The following is a 14,812-nucleotide window of genomic DNA, read 5'->3' on the forward strand; positions in this document are numbered from 1 at the left end:
TTTGATTAATTCTGTGAGGAACTTTGTTTCTTCTGATAACTTGATTTGTGTGTTTGGAGTTGGATTTTCCATATCGTCTGGTTTTATCATATGCATTGAGATTTTCTGTTGTTTTTGGCCTCTTGGCATTTGCTCTGCTCGACAGGGTTCTTTTAATCTGTAAAAAAAAAAACATCTAATTTTTCAGAAACACTGTTTGGTGACATACACTTTCTCTAACTAACCAGCAGATGGTGTCTGTGAGTCACCTATACTTCTCAAGTCAGTTCTCCACCTTGTCCCCGCGTTATGTGGGGAAATGATTCTTGTGGGGTCCAGCCGGAGAACTCAGCCTGGGTGTGTTGCTGGAGCTGTCCACCCTGAATGCGGGGCGCTTGTACGGGTGGTCAGGGAGGAAGGACAGCCTCAATACTCAAATCCCCTCAGTTGCCGGAGATTCAAGCCTGCTGCAAGAGTCCAAGCCTTCATTTCATTTCAGCTCCAACCCCTCTCTCTTGATGTCCCACAAACCACCGGACTTGGCGTAGTGTCTCTGGGATCTCCGAGCAGGTCCCCCCGCCCAGCCGTGATCCTCCAGGACCTCTGCTGAGGTAATGCTGTGCTACGTCATCAGCACACACTGTCCCTCAAGGGAAGCCCCGGGCCGCCGGGCCGAGCTGGCTCACTTTCAGCCTTATGCAAAAATGGCGTAACGGGGTGTCTCCACACCCTCCTCCTCGCACAGTTCCTCCTTCCCAGCTCCGGGATGACTGGCGGGGCTCCGGGCTGTGGGCATGGCCCCAGGCAGGAGTTTATCCAGCCCTCCTGGGAGCGAACTGCTAGCCGCGGGGATTCTTTAAGCTTCTGGCTCTCTGCTCCATTCCCCCAGCCCCAGGGATATCTGCAGCAGGCTATCTTCCAGATCTTCCAGGCCAGACACCGAGAGGCCGGCCCAGCCCCTCTTGCTGTGTTTTACTGCGTGTTTCCCATGATTGCACCTGCAGCCGATCACACCTGCAGCAGCTCCTGGGTTTTCCCCTTTTTTCTTTTTTTTTTTATTAAAAGAGCCCGTTGGTCTCCAGCCGCCAAACCCTGGCTTCCCAGGATCGCCACGTAGCTGTGGGACTTCCAGCCAGCTTACTCACTTGTTTCAGAATGCAGACTCTCAGTTTCACCAAATATACAGCCCCTGGGAACTAGCAGATCTCGTCCAGCTGGCACATCGCTGTAACCAGTATTCCGGGTCACTCTCTGGTCCTTATCTAGTGTTTTCCACAGAGGTGTTCCTTAGCCTTGTCTCACTTAGCTGCCATCTTGGTTTCTCCAACATATACTTTTGTACATAAAATACTAAATAGAAATTCAAGAGTTTAGAAGATTCCCTGAGGGCCAAACAGAACCTCAGATTTTAATGAAGTTATGTGAATGGCTAAAATGGCTTAAGGAGAGCTTTTTTGAGAGAAGAGAAGATGATCTGGGGATGGGCACTTAGTGATGGGCAGAAGAGTCTATAGCAGACAGTGAAAGGGAGAAGAAAAACCAATGAGGACAGGGGAAGAGAGCATTTCAAGAAGGATAGGGAAGGGGCCATTTGGGTCAAAGACTGCTGAGAGATTAAGAAATGAAAGGACTGATATATAACCTTTACAATAGTTCTTAACAAGCAGTGTGCACTATAATAAGGTGGGGACCTTCTACAAAATATGGATGCCCAGGCCCCATCTCCAGCATCCCTAGTCAGAATCTGGTAAAGTATCCCTGGTCCATTGAATATAGGAGGTTGTTAGGGACCATAGTGGGAGCAGTTTCAGAAAGTGGTAAGAGAAACAGTACATAATTAGTTGGGATAAGAGAGTCTGGAACAAGTTCAAATAAATTATTAAAGAGGAAGTGGTTAAAGACAGAGGAGAAAATGGAACCATCAATATATGTGGCCCCTAAGGAGTCAGAGATGGAACACAGTGCTAAATGGAGGGACCCCTTTGCCATTTTAATAGATGGGAAGCAGAAAAAAGATGGGTGTAGATTTTGGTTTGGGCAGGCTTCAGTTTCTTCTGCCTAGTAGGGGAAGAGGCCATTTGATGAGATGTTGGGAAACTCTCTTCATTAATGAGTATTATTTAGGAAATTGCTATTCATGTCTTCATATTGGAAGATCACTAGTATATTTTCACTGATGTGACCAATGAGGAAACATATTATAATTGCATAGCAATACTCTGACATGAATGTATGAATGAGTGAATGAATAAATGAGGAAATGCTAGAAATTATCATCCCATGGAGATATTTGTATCTGACCTGAATTCAGTGGGATTCAGTCATTGAAGGAAAGCCTTTCTTTGTGAAAAGTCTCCTGTGTGATTAATTTACACATTCATTCAGTAAATATTTCTTGAGCACCTACTATGTTCCATGTACTGTCCCCTGCCCTCTAGAGCCTCCTTTTAGATGGATACAAAATATAAGAACAAACAAATAATATAATTTCAAATATCAATAAATTATCCATTGAAAATAAAGTGGGGTGAGGGGATGGGGAATGGATAGATATGTGTGCGGGGGTGGGGTGGGTTCCATTTGGATAAGTGTGTGCAGTAAGGACTCTCTGGAAATGACATGTGAGTCAAAAACGGAATGCAGCAAAGCAGACTATTATAAGAACTAGGACTGAGCTTTGGAGGCAGAAGAAACAGCAAGTGAGACAAGAACACATTAGTGTGTACAAGGAGGGGCACGTAGGCTGCTTTGGCAGGCGAGCAGATTGAGTGACTGGTGAGAGTCAGTCAGGGGTCAGAGGAAATTGGGGTTCCAAACATAGGAATGTTAAAGGGCTTTTGGGGTGCCCTGTGGAGAATGGACTTAAAGGGGCAGAGAACCGAGCATCCCTTTATTGTCCTCAGGCAGTAACCTTATTCCTAGACTTCCCTGTAACTCCTAAAACCTCACAGGTAACTGCCTACCTGACTCTTTGAAAATGAACTCCCCTTAGATTTTTTGGCAGGTGTTATTTTAGATTAAAGGCAAGGCGGACCAGAGTGACTGACTCTGGCGCCTGGAAATAGCGGTTCTTCTCAGAGGCCCAGGGAGAAAGGCGATGCTCCCCTGGTGCTAGTCTCTTTTAGTGCTTGCCCTTTCAATCTCTGAGCTGCTTTTATCTTTCCTGCTTCCCGCATAGTCCCATATTCTGCTTCTCTTCAAGGCTCTCTCATCTTTCTTCACCCTCATTTTAACTCCCCAGCCGTGCATTTTCTGGTTCTAGCAGTATTTGCACTGGGAATATTTTTATCAGGGTTACACTAGCAGTTCGCAGTTCAAGATTCAGATCCAAAACCCACCCTCTGGCCTGCGTCCCCGGAATGGGGGCGGGTGGGGAGCGCGAATCTTATCTCCCGGGCTCCGCCTCCAGGGGGCTGAGAGCGAGTTTCCGAGCCGCGCTCTCCGCAGTGGCCGCTGCTGGGAGACGCGACTCCGGGCGGAGCGCAGCAAACCCCTTTCAGCCCAGGTCTCCACCGGGCTGGGGCTTCTCGCTGTCCCGGAAACCCACGTAACCTCGCGGAACCCGCAGCTGGCTGCAGCGGCAACGCCGACCCTGGACGCCGCGCCAGGTAAGATTGACATCGCCCTCTCCACTTTTCTTCCCAGAATGATATTTAGGGGGCTTCAGGGCTGGCCCTCTGAGGGGGGCAGTTTGGCATTTTGGGTGTCCCGTGGGTGCATTGTTCAACTCGCCCTGAGGAGGTTGCTGAACCGTCTGTTAATCCCCGCACCCAGGCTGGCGGCAGGGATGCCTGGGTTTGTCTTGCAAAGTTTTTTTTTTTTTTGGGGGGGGGGGTAGTGATGGGGTAGGGGGAGGTTAACTAATCTTCGGAGGTTTGCTGGGCGCCGATTTCCCACTTCTGAGAAAGGCTAATGTGTGGTGATTACGCCCCTAAGCTCATCCTCCTCGCCCCTCGTCTTCTTGGAAGTGTTTCCAGCGTCCACACGTGGCGCACCAGGAGTTTGACACTGAGAGCTCAGGGCTGTGCGAGAGAGTAGGGTAGACCAGAGGTTTCCCAAGGTTGCTGCACAGTAGAATCACCCTGGGAGCTTTAAAAAATTCAGTGCTTGAACAGCACCCCAAACCAATTTAAATTAGAATCTCTGGGAGTGGGACTTGGGCATCAACATTTAAAAAAACTTCTTACAGGTGATTCCAATATACAGCCTAGTTTGGGAATGAGTGGGTGACAGAAGCAGTTCTCAAAGTGTGGTCTTGAGCCAGCAGCATCAGCCTTATCTGGGAACTTGTTGGAAAGGCAAAAATTAGCATTCAGCCCTACCTTAGACCTATTGAAAAGGCAACACTGAGGGTGGGGGTGGGGGTGGGGGGCAACCATCGATGCCTAAGGAGCCCTCCAGGCGACACTAGTGCTTGCTTAAATTTGAGAACTTCTGGGTTAGAACTAAATTAAGGTTAAGGGCAGAAACTTGCAAATTCCCCTCCTCAGAGGGAGGAGGAAACAGATGACTTTTCAGAAAATCTTACACATTGATCAATAGGATATTGCCCATATTAAAAAGAACAAACAAAACTGTAGATTATTGGAAGATCAATAAGGGGTAGAGACTTAGTCATGTCTTGAATAATTTTTACGCAGTAGAATTCGCATATTTGTTTTAGTAGAGAATAGGAATTTTTTCTTTTTTTAAAAGGTGGAATGAAGCCAGAGAGAAATGTACGTATGAGTCTTCTGGCTATAATAACACAAATCTTTGGCACCAGTTGAGATGATCCTGGATTTTCACTGTCATCCCTGTGGATTACAGGACATGTGTGCAGTATTTTTTTGTTGTTTAAGCAATTGGAGGTTTAAGGGATTCATGCCAATTCTTCAGAATAGAAGGGAGTTCATTGTTGCAGGTCTCTGGATTATCTGAAGTGGACCTCTTTTTTTCTCTTAATAGATATCTGAGATTTCAAAATTTTGGCTTAAAACAATCCAGCTGCTCCTAAGCCATTAGTACAAAAATAGAATGACTTTGCAAATCGGTTTAAAAGGATTGGAAAATCTAACATTGGATAAAAAAAAATCTAGACTAGGCATAACTCTAGTCAGATTTGTGCTGCACTGAGCACAGTTAACTGTACCAAGACTTTCTGGTACATTTACTTTCCAAGCTGCTGTTCCCTGTGCCAATTTGTGATTGAGGTATATGGACGTGTTAAGAGGCAGGTAGGGAGCTTGTGTTCAGAGAACTGGGGGGAATATAGGTAATGGTTAGGAGAATAGGGGCCTTGGCCTGAGACAGACCTGGTTCAAGACTCTTCTGTTCTGCTTGCTTTGTGCTCTTGGACAATTACGTAACTTCTCTGAGCCTCATTTTCCTCATCTGTAAAATGGGCACTCTAGTAGAACAACCCTTACCTCATAGTTCTCAGTGTTGTGAGAATTAAACAAAATAATGCTTTTAAAGTGTCTAGCACTTAGCAAATTAAATTTGTTGGCCTCAAACATATGTGTGTACAAGTGAGTGGGTGCATACACACAAAATAAAAAACCTAATCCCCAGACACCTTAAAATAAAAAAAAGTGTTGATACATGAACATATTTTTATTTATCTGCCAACCACACCCTTAGAATTTCTAGTTTTTCCTTTTTACCAGTATGTGAATGAATTAAATTTATCTTCATAATAATAGTGTGTGTCCTTAGTTTTGTGTAGGGCTTCCTAGATAATTTTTTTAGATTAGGTTCAAATCAACACCCTGGTCTTTTATCTATTCATTGTCCCTGGTGAAGGACTTTACCTTCTGGTGGAGTTATAATCTATTAATGTTCACAGTTAAATAGCCTTAAAATCTGACTCTCCAGAATACCAGTCCTTATAAAAGAAAATTCAAATAGTGATAGAGCATCTAAAACCGGCATGGTGTGGCCTCCAAGAGAACCAGTTTGAAAGAACTATCTGGTATTTATTAGATTTTGAGGAAGAATAAAATTAAACCTTATCCACTTACCTCAAGGCTTGTTCAAGACAATATAAGAGAAAGAAAAATGAGGACATAGAGCAAGGACAAGCCTAAACTGGTAAAAGGGGTAGGTGAGGTCATTTAAGAAGGCTTTTTCCTCCTTAACTGCAATGATTTAAAAATGGCTCCAAACACACACAAAACACAATTCCTTTCACATTGTTTGATTGTAACTTATCTGGATGATCCTCTTGGGACCAAATAGTTCTAGTGAAAGAATATGTATAATATTAATTCCAGAAAGGATGCCAAATAATTCTGTACTTAGAAATTAGTCTTGATTCTCCTTAATTTCAGTGATAAGTTAAATATTAGATTTCTAATGTAGAATGCCTTTTTATGACATATCTTGAATCTTTAATTGCAAGGGGATATATCCAGCCTATTACCAATCTTATGTGATTTCTAGAAGACTAAACATAATGCAAGTCCCCACATATATGCTATAAGCATTGTAGTAACTTCTCCATTCAGAAAATTATATCCCCACTAGGACACTTTAATATTACAATATAATGTTATTATATTAAATGTAATCACAATTAAATGAAAGTAGGGATTCCTTTTGGCTCACTATGGAATGAAGAGTAGCTGAGGGGATGAAAAAGGAAGGTCAGAGGCACATCTCTTACTTTGGAAAATGAAGGCTTATGAGACCCAAATGCAAGCTCTCAGTAATGAAATTATGTGTACTGGATAATTTAGCTGAAGAAATGAGAGAATCTGGGATGTTGCAATTCAGAGTGACAGGAAATGGCAGTATAGCTTGCAGTGAGTGACCAATTAGGAATTGAATCATCAATATTGTAATGCCCCACAGTCACTTTATGATTCTCTATGGATAAACATAAGGTCCAGAGCAGAACTAATCATAAAGAAGTAAGCTTAATTGCTCTTGGTTTATATAACCTGGCTCACTCAGAAAGGATTTGTTGAGAGTTACCTGACATTCATTTAGGATCATTTTGAGTGCCCCATTTGCTCCTAATTGCATGGTTTTACTATTAAGGCCAATCTTTCAACTCTTGTGAGGAAAACACATCAAAGGAATTGGATGTATATATTCATTTTATTTTGTTATTAGCTTTGAATTATATTTCTCAGCATGCAAGAGTAATTCTTTAGCTTAATTCATTAACTTTCTTGTGAGAAACAAAGTTGACATGTTTATTCCTGGCAGGTGGGCCAATCTCACAGGAAGAGAATTAGCCATGGATACTGAGTTCCCCAATTTTCTGCATAGACTCTTGGTTAAGAACACATACTCTGCAATCTGTCTGCGTGCTATTGAGTCCTGGCTCCATCACTAACTAGTTTGAACTTGGAAAAAGTATATACCCTCTATTTTCTTCTGTTTCCTCATCTGTAAAATAGGGGTGATAGCACCTATCTCAGTGGGATTGTTGTGAGGATTAAATGAGTTAATGTAAGTAAAGTCCTTAGAACAGCATCTGGTTCATTGTAAATGTTTAATAAGCATTTGCTATTATTTTACACTGGGCATTAATGAATGGTTTAAGGGGGTGCTCTATTTCTGTTTTCAACTCAAAACTTGGATCCTAAAAAGGAATAGTAATTTTAGTTGTTAATATAAATGTTTTCATCTCATGGTTTTCCTGTTGTAGTTAAGGAGGAATTTGTTTCAGAATAAGTGAAGTGCTTTAAGCATCTCAGAAAGAACACTACACTTTGAACAATAAATTAACCAAGGTTGGTTAATTTATTGTGAAAAGGAGTAATAATGCCCTTTATAAAGACAGGCCCCATAACATGTTTACACATTAACTATCCATGAAATTCTTGTGATCTCATGGAATTTTTAGAATGGTAAGGGACACTGGAACTTTTCTGATATAAATGAGGAAACAGAGTCTTGGAGACATCATTCTTGGCCAAGGGCTTGTGAATAGGAAGCACTGGATTACAATTTAGGTGTCCTGTGTTCTACGTATGTTTCATTCAACTATCTTGCCTTCTGAAATGTCAATTAACAAAGAGGCACACAATCCAAAGTAGAATGTCATTGGAATACTGTAGATCTGCCAGTCCCACTTATCCCAGTTTGATTCCAGGGTTATCTATTTAGAAGATTCCCTTAACAACTCATGACATAACACATATTGAACTTTAAAATCAATAAAGAAAACATGAAACACCCCAATAGGAAAAAAATGAACAAAAATTATTGAAAGGGAGATGATAAAAAAAAGAGTACAAATGGTCTACAAGTGTATATAAAAGATGCTCAATTGTATTAGTAGTAAAATAAAGGCAAATCAAGGAAACAAACTGATAATATTTTAGCCTAACAGATTGATGTGGAATAAAAAAAAAAAGCATAAAACCTAATGTTGACAAGGGTTTGAGGGAATACAGGCATTCTCATACACTGTTAGCAGGGACATGGTTCAACATATTTAGATGACAGCTTGGCTATAGGTATCAAATTTTTTCTTTCCAGAAATTCTACTTCCTAACAACAACAACAACAACAAGATTTCCTTGAAGAAAAACCGCTTAAAACAATATGTTCTCAAAGCCAAGAAAAATAAATCTATAGCTATAATTTGTGAAAAGAATGCATATTTTTTTTCTATATATGGTTTGTCTTTTCAGAGTATTCAATTTAATTTTTCTCTTTGTTGTTTCTTTGGCATTTTGATTTTTACTAATGAAAAACTCAGAGATATCTTTGAAAATTTCAGGAAACGTTGGCAATTTTCTCAAGTCCAAGTTTGGTGACCTTCTGGGAATCTTGCCAATTGCTTGTGTTTGATTCAGTGTTTAGTTAGGTTTTGTTTTGACTTGTCTTGTTTTGATCTAGGTCAATTTAGCCACGATTGTAGTGTTATGTTACCCATTAACTGTTTGTTTTTACAGTTAACAATGTCAAGAAGAAAAGATTATGGACCAAGAAAATTACTTTCCTTATTCAAAGTAAAAAGAAGTTCCTGTGAAGTTTGAATTTTATAGAAAATTTGTTCTAAAAATATTCCTTGGAAATTTAGTATTTCATTTGTTTTCATTGTATAACATGAGTAAATAAACACAAACATTGAAAACATGTAGCTCATTTTTATGGCAACTGAAATCCATAGGTGACTCCATGATCTAAAACTTTTGTATATGCATTTTGCTACTTTGTTAGGAAGAAAGTGGTTGATTTCACCAAATGGGGTATGTCTAAGTATGTGCTTCATTATCCAGAATGAAGTAGAATATTAAAGATAAAAGAGGAAGGAACATTCTTTGTATGTGTTCTGCCATTCATCAAATAGTTACTAAGTGTCTACCAAGAGTGTGGCTCTCCTAGATCCTGGGGATTAAGGGAAGAATTTGCAAAGTTCAGTAATGAGTCTATTAATAACCATTATGTGTTTTTTTTTTTAAGTTCAATTTTATTGATATATATTCACATACTATACAATCAGTTGTTCACAGTACCATCATATAGTTGTGCATTCATAACCACAATTAATTTTTTAACATTTTCATTACTGCAAAAAAAAAAAAAAAAGAAAAAGAAGAAGAAAAATTAAAGTAAAAAGAACACCTGAAACACCCCCCCATCCCTGCCTATTATTCATTTACTTTTTGTCCCTATTTTTCTACTTGGCTGTCCATACATTGGATAAAGGGAGTGTGAGCCACAAGGTTTTCACAATCATACAGTCACACAGTGTAAGCTATATAGTTATACAATTGTCTTCAAGAATCAGGGCTACTGGGTTGTAGTTCACAGTTTCAGGTATTTCCTTCTAGCTATTCCAATATACTAAAAACTACAAAGTGATATCTATATAATGCATAAAAATAGCCTCCAGAATGTCCTCTCAACTCCATTTGAGATCTCTCAGCCACTGAAACTTTATTTTGTTTCATTTCTCTTCCCCTGTTTGATCAAGAAGGCTTTCTCAATCCCACAATGCTGGGTCCAGGTTCATCCCCCAGGAGTCATGTCCCACATTGCCAGGGAGATTTACACCCCTGGGAGTCATGTCCCATGTAGTGGGGAGGGCAGTGAGTATACCTGCAAGAGTTGGCTTAGAGAGAGAGACCACATATGAGCAACAAAAGAGGTTCTAAGGGGTGACTCTCAGGCACAATTATATAGGATTAGCCTCTCCTTTGCAGTATTAAGCTTCATAAGGGCAAGCCCCAAGATTGAGGACTCAACCTTCTAAATTGGTAGTCCCCAGTGCTTGTGAGAATATCAGTAATTCCCCAGGTGGGGAAGTTTAATATTTCCACATTTTTCCCCAGTCCCTCAAGGGGGCTTTGCAAATACATTTTTATTCTCTGCCCAAATTACTCTGGGATGTATCAGGATTTCACACTAACCTGTACAAACCAACCAGATATCACTCCCTATTCAAAGTTCCCTTTAATTATGTTGTTTGAATGAACTGACCATACAAGTTAAATTACATAGTGTGTGAAAGAAAAGATAGATTTTGCACCAAATAAACATCTCTTCCTTTGGTCTCACACAGAAGTTGAAATTTTAAAATATTGTTCCTGGTATAATCACATAGTTGTGTATTTGCCACCACAATCTATATGAAGGCATTTCTATTTCTTCCACAAATAAAGAGGAAGAGGAGATAAAAGAAAAAAAGAAAAAGAAAAAGAAAAAAAAAAGATGACAAATAAATAAATAAATAAAAAGATCAGACAACACCACAATGCCAAGAACCCCATACCCCTCCCTATATCCCCCCTTATAAACATTTACCTTTGGTATATTGACTTTGTTACAATTAACAGAAGTATTTCACAATGTTACTGTTAACTATTGACTCTGGTTTGCATTGATTTATTTTTCCCCCAATACCATCCCATTTTCAACACCTTATAAAGTTATTCATTTGTTTTCCCTCATGTAAAAACATATTTGTACGTTTAATCACACTCCTTGACCACTTTAGGTTTCACTAAGTGATACAGTGTCAGTCTTTATCTTCTATCTTTCCTTCTGGTATCATACATACCCCTAACCTTCCTCTTTCAACCATACTCACAGTTGTCTTTGTTCAGGGTACTTACAATATTGTGCTATCATCACACAGTATTGTGTTGTCCATTTCTGGATCTATACATTCAATCCTGTTGAACATTCTGTACTCCTTCAGCATCAAATGCCCAATCTCCACCCTTTCTATCCCCTGATATCTTCATTTCTACACTTTTCTCCAAACCTCTCTCTCCTGTCTTTTCCTCTCTGTCTGTAAGCACTCTCTTTAGTATTTCTTGTAGAGGAGGTCTCCTGTTCATAAACTCTCTCAGTATCTGTTTACCTGTAAATATTTTAAATTCTCCCTCATTTTTGAAGGACAGTTTTGTTGGATATAGGATTCTTTGTTGGCAGTTTTTCTCTTTCAGTATCTTGTATATATCATACCACTGCCTTCCCACTTCCATGGATGCTGCTGAGAGATCTGTACTTAGTCTTAATGAGCTTCCCTTGTATGTGATAGATTGCTTTTCCTTTGCTGCTTTCAGAATTCTCTCTTTGTCTTTGATATTTGAAAATCTGATTAGTAAGTGTCTTGGAGTAGGTCTATTTGGATCAATTCTGTTTGGAGTATGCTGTACTTCTTGAAAATGTAATTTTGTGTCTTTCATAAGCGTTGGGAAATTTTCGTTATTTCCTCTATGATTCTTTCTGCCCCCTTCCCCATGTCTTCTCCTTCTGGGACACCAATAAGATGTATATTAGTGTGCTTCATGTTGTCACTTAGTTCCCTGAACACCTGCTCATATTTTTCCTTTCTTTTCCCTATCTGTTCTTTTGTGTGTATTATTTCAGATGTCCTGTCATCTAGTTCGATAATCCTTTCCTCTGCCTCTCCAAGTCTGCTGTTGTATGTCTCCATTTTTTTTTTTCATTTCTTCTATTGTGCCTTTCATTCCTATAAGTTCTGCCATTTGTTTTTTCAAGCTTATGAATTCTTTCTTATGGTCACCCAGTGTCTTATTTATATCCTCCATCTCTTTTGTCACATTTTCTTTTAACTCATTCATTTGATTTAGAAGATTTGTTTGAACATCTTTAATTAGTTATTTCAACTCCTGAATCCCAGTTGAGGTGTTAGTTTGTTCCTCTGACTGGGCCATATCTTTGTGTTTCCTGGTGTGGCTCATGATATTTTGCTTTTTAGGCACCTGATTTTCTTGATTAGTTTATTCTGGAGGTTGTTTTCTCTCTTTTGCCCAGGGTTTTCTTGTTGATTGACTTTGATCTCTATCTTTTCTTTGTTCCTCTCACTGACCAGTTGTCAGATTGGCTCTGTCCCCCCTCCCTAGTATTCCCCCTAAAATCAGGCACCCACTGTGGCCTGCCCAGGGATGTGAGGTAGGCACTGGGCATCCTAGCAAGTTCACTGTATGTGGTAATACAAATCTGCTGGCTTTCAGTGGTGCTCTGTTTTCTGCTGGCCAGCAAGACCTAGGTTTGTTTTAGAGGTCTGCTTTAACAGTTGGGTCTTCCATATTTCTCAGCCAAAGGAGGACCAGGTTTCCATATAGGGTGTGTAGACTGGCTCCTGTGGTACTCAGAAAGGACCTGAAGCATCTTTTTAAGTGTTTCAAGTCCCTTGAACCTTCTGGACTGTCCAGTAGATGGCACCGTTTGGTAATTTAATTGTCCTCAGAAGCTGCTTTGCTTCTGAGCAAAGGCTGTGTCTACACAGGTGAACTGAAATTGTGGGATTCCTATGCTCTCACTTTGCTGGCCAAAATCTGGCTTGATGTGGGGCTCCATCTGTGGCAAAGTACTCCAAGGAAATGGCTGCTGGTTGCTTCTTCCCTCAAGGGTGGGGGAAGGGCTTTCAGACCCAGGGCTGGAAATACAGTTTCTGTCCACTTTTTCTAAGTCTCTTTGTCCCTCACTGAACTGAGCCTTGGGGTGTCCTTCCCTGTCCCTCAGGTCTTCATAAGGTGGAGGTACGTCTCAGTGCTGTGAGAGATTTTATAATCTGTGTCCATGATGGGAGGGGTCCTGTCTGCAGATTCTGTGCCTTTCCTACACTGAGACCAAGTGAGGGGGAGGGGAAAGGAGCAGCTGGGCCAGGATGGAAGATTCCTACCTGATATTTCTTCTCTTTCTTCAATTTCCACATTTGCAGGGTCCTTCTCCAGTCTATTTCCTCCTCCAGAGTTTCAAACAATTCAGAATTGTCCTTTTTTTTTTGTTGAATCTCTGGAGAGAAGTTTTCAGTAGCTGTTTATGTCACCATGTTGATGATGTCCCAGTGGTTTTCTTTTATTAAATGGAAAACTCCCTGCAATTTGTTACATGAAAATAACATTTGTAAACATCTTGAAACAAAAAAGTTGCATAAGGCAAAAATAGTTCTGATTTAAATTTAGAACAATCAAAAGCATAGAATAATGTATCAATTTCTTCTCAAAATGTTTTTAATTCTCATTTGACATAACATGTATCAGTCTTTGTTTTTCAGTAATATTTTGGCAAGAAGTGGAGCAATTATCCCAGAGAAAGGCATTGGGAGTGGTTAAATAAACACTGAAGATTCTGAGAATGCAGGCAACTCTCTACTATCTCCCTGTAGAAAATCCCCTTTCTCTTTTGCAGCCTGTCTTTTGATCATTTTACAGTTCCTTTACTTTTTTCCCTTCAAATCACTTGCTAACTAACACCTCTGGGATAAGTCTGAAAGTAGAGAAGGTGACATACAAACTGCAGGGAGCAGGGATGACATGGATGTCTGTCTTAACTGGAGTGGTACAAGCGGAGTTCCTTCTTGGGTCCCTGTCGAATGAGGAGGGAACAGGGGTGAAGAGGGAGGGTGGGCTAAGAACACCTGACAGGGAAGTGAGCAGAGGCACATGGAGCCATATTCAGATTCCTGTATATTTAGTGACAGCAAGCATGTAAGTGTCTAGTATGGGCAACTAGGTCCCTGTATTCTAGTTATGTGTCATTTCTATACTACCATTTGTATGTGCCAGGTAATAGCTAATGGGCCCTGTCATCATTTCCAGGAAGGTCCCTGGACCAGGAAGCAGGAAACCTGGTTCATCTTCCCAGCCTTGCTACCAACTTGCTGTGAACTGGTAGCTTGGAAAAGCCTGCAGGAAGAGATAGCTGGGCAGGTGTGGTTGTAATTTCTTCTTTCATTTTGCCGTTTGTGGATTTTTCTTTTTCTTGGATGAATGCTCCTTTACAGGCCATCAGGCAACCTGTAAAAAATTGTGTCTTCGATGATCTTTTTATAGAGTTCAAGGGAATGTGAAGTGCTACATGTTTGAGGAAATTAGTCTGAAAAATGTGGAATTCATTAATTCCTAAAATTCTTAACATGCTTCCTGAATGTTCACTGAAGATTAATGTTGCTATGAATGATGAATAATGGAATAATGGGTTTTTCTATATCAAGAAAAATTTAAACTCTTTTTTTTCAGTATGCTCAAACAAATTTTTCTTTGGCCTCCATTTGGGAAGTACATGAAATTTTTTTCACTGGTATTTTCAGTGCTTGAAAACTATTTTTTTTTATTCTGAATTATGGGTTTTGGGAAGGAAATCATATTCATATGAGTAATCAAATTATATTTTTAGAGCTCTAAATTACGTGTTTTACCAAAATGTTAATAGAGTGTTTGGGTGGTGGGATGATTTTCTTTGTTCTGTTTTTTTTAAATAGACATGTTTACTTATAAAATGTACAAGTGAATACATAAATACATGCTTTGTAGATGGAGACATTTGAAATTATAATTTTGAATTCCAATACAAATGAGAGATATAACCGTCATAGCGTGATTAATTCATTTTCCTGTAATTTATAAAGTAC

General features: G+C 39.9%; 1 protein-coding gene across 2 annotated transcripts in view; it reads left to right on the top strand.

Annotated features, from left to right (window-relative positions):
- Positions 1-3,398: 3,398 nt before the first annotated feature.
- The window catches only part of COL21A1 (collagen type XXI alpha 1 chain), a 211,668-nt gene continuing 200,254 nt past the window's right edge, over positions 3,399-14,812 (top strand). Inside the window, exon 1 of one of the 2 annotated variants that reach the window (XM_037844101.1) lies at positions 3,399-3,587. The gene's annotated coding sequence lies outside the window, so the exon portion shown is untranslated. The remainder of the gene's footprint in view (positions 3,588-14,812) is intronic. The other variant, XM_037844100.1, reaches the window with a different exon arrangement.

Source organism: Choloepus didactylus, chromosome 7 (genome assembly GCF_015220235.1).
Source record: "Choloepus didactylus isolate mChoDid1 chromosome 7, mChoDid1.pri, whole genome shotgun sequence".
Classification (NCBI taxonomy): domain Eukaryota; kingdom Metazoa; phylum Chordata; class Mammalia; order Pilosa; family Megalonychidae; genus Choloepus; species Choloepus didactylus.